The sequence below is a fragment of the Hylobates moloch genome, unplaced genomic scaffold, assembly GCF_009828535.3.
Source record: "Hylobates moloch isolate HMO894 unplaced genomic scaffold, HMol_V3 SCAFFOLD_287, whole genome shotgun sequence".
NCBI classification, from domain to species: domain Eukaryota; kingdom Metazoa; phylum Chordata; class Mammalia; order Primates; family Hylobatidae; genus Hylobates; species Hylobates moloch.
The window spans coordinates 28,764-30,797 of record NW_026652562.1 but is presented as its reverse complement, the minus strand read 5'-3'; the positions used below and the strand labels follow the sequence as shown (position 1 = coordinate 30,797).

The 2,034-nt window shown below is 42.9% G+C and overlaps 1 pseudogene; it reads right to left on the bottom strand.

Annotated features, from left to right (window-relative positions):
• Nucleotides 1-578: 578 nt before the first annotated feature.
• On the bottom strand, nt 579-957 carry LOC116464212 (10 kDa heat shock protein, mitochondrial-like; annotated as a pseudogene).
• Between the last annotated feature and the right edge of the window lie 1,077 nt (nt 958-2,034).

Sequence of the window (2,034 nt, the reverse complement as noted above, 5' to 3'; positions counted from 1 at the left end):
CTCAGGGCTGCATTCCCCAAGTCCAAATTCAACCCAATTTCTTCCAACTCAGAGCATTTGGAGAAAGACACACTGGAGTCAGACAGAGCTGGTTCAACTCGTGGATCCAGTTCTAATGTGCTGTTTAATGTCCTCTGGGCCTTAGTCTTCTCATCTGTAAAATGGGGTAGTCATAACTTTGTCAACAGTGCTTGGCACTGTGACTGGGGCACATTAAACTTTAATCAATGGGATTCTTGCCTGTTCTTCTCATCTAGATTTCTGCCATGATAACATATTGGGTGCTGTCAATCAAATGGGGACCTACTTTGCCTTATTCATCCATTTTTGATCCCAGGGATAAGACAGTTGTACCTGAACCTTGGCCCGATGCCTGCATCCTTGCCCACCTTCCTCTGTTTCGGAATCATCTTCATTGCCATGCATCATGGACTATTGGTATAGTTTTTGTTTGTTTGTTTAGATATAATTCATTTATTATAAAAGGGAGGCATGAAAATTATTTACATGATGAAAGATTTCAGAACTTCAGTGGAATGCACGAGCTCATGTTGATGCTATTTCAATAGTGATCTATTTTAGTCTACATACTACCCAAGAATGTCACCATCTCTAAATAAGAAATAATTCCTGTCACCTAGCACCGCTTTGGTGCCTGCATATTATGGGAGAAGAACTTTATCTCCAACTTTCACTGCATATTCTGGCACCAAAGTTGGAGAAGAACTTTATCACCAACTTTCATGCTAACTGGGTGAATCTCTTCAACCTTCACTTTAGAGCCCGATCCAACAGCTACTACTGTTACTTGCAATATTTTTTCTTGAGATATTTCTGGAAACATATGCCTTCATTGGTTACAGTTTTAACTGCTTTCCTTTTAACCAATACTTGGTCAAAGAGCAGAATAAACTTTCTAAATGCTTGCCTGCCATGATTCCTGCCGTCGAGGCTCATACTTTGTTCTCATGCTCCTGATGCCAGGACACTCTGGTATCCAGTGCTGAGCTCATCCCATGAATCTCTCCATACTTCCCAGAGTTCCTGGGAAAGTCTGACTTTCTCTTGTAACCCAGAGCTGGATCTAAGCATTTCTATCATCCTCAACATCTTCTTCCCCAACCCCTTCCATTGGTTGAATTATAGCTTCTGTCTGTTCCCTGCTGTCCTAACCATTTTCAGCTAATGAGACCATGCTCAGCCTTGTCATGGATGTGTGATAAGGAGAAAATGAGTCTAGGCATGGTAGTTTACACCTGTAAACCCAGCACTTGGGGAGGCTGAGGTGAGAGAATCATTTGAAGCCAGGAGTTTGAGACCAGCCTGGGCACATAGTGAGACCTTGTCTCTACTGAAAAAAAAAAATTAAAAATTAGCTAGGTGTGGTGGTGTGCACCTATAGTCCTAGATACTTGGGAGGTTCAGTGGGAGGAGTGCTTGAGCCCAGGAGTTTGAGGCTGCAGTGAGCTATGATTGCACCACTGCACTAGGTGAGATGCTCACAGAACCATATTAAGCTGAGTTGGCAAGCATGTTAAAGGGCATCTGATACAACCTTTCTCTTGTGGGGAACGTCCTAGCTGATTGCATGGGCCGGGGACACAGAGTGTTGTTTGGATGCCAGTTATGAACCTCCAGATACCACAAAGCCGTGGGTAACTAGTAAACTCCAGTAAATTAGGACATTCATGTTGGTAATTAACATCCCTTACTCCCTTGGAGAAACAACTAAAACACTGTCAGGATCCACTTTCTGGAGGAAATGGCCTTAAATTAGATCTTAGGGAGTCGATTAGGTTCACAACTAAAATATATAAGAAGCTAGGTAGGTAACATAAACGAGTGAATGGGGCTAGTGTCCACATACGTGCTGTCTACATGGTGGGGACTGTGGTGAGCCGGACAGCATAGACCCTCTTTAAGAAACAGCAATTGTTCATCTCTCTCCAATAGATGTCATACAGGAGGGAATGCCCAGTGTAGCCAAATCTTCCACCCTTGCAAGAGATGATGGAAATCTTTTAAACTAAACTC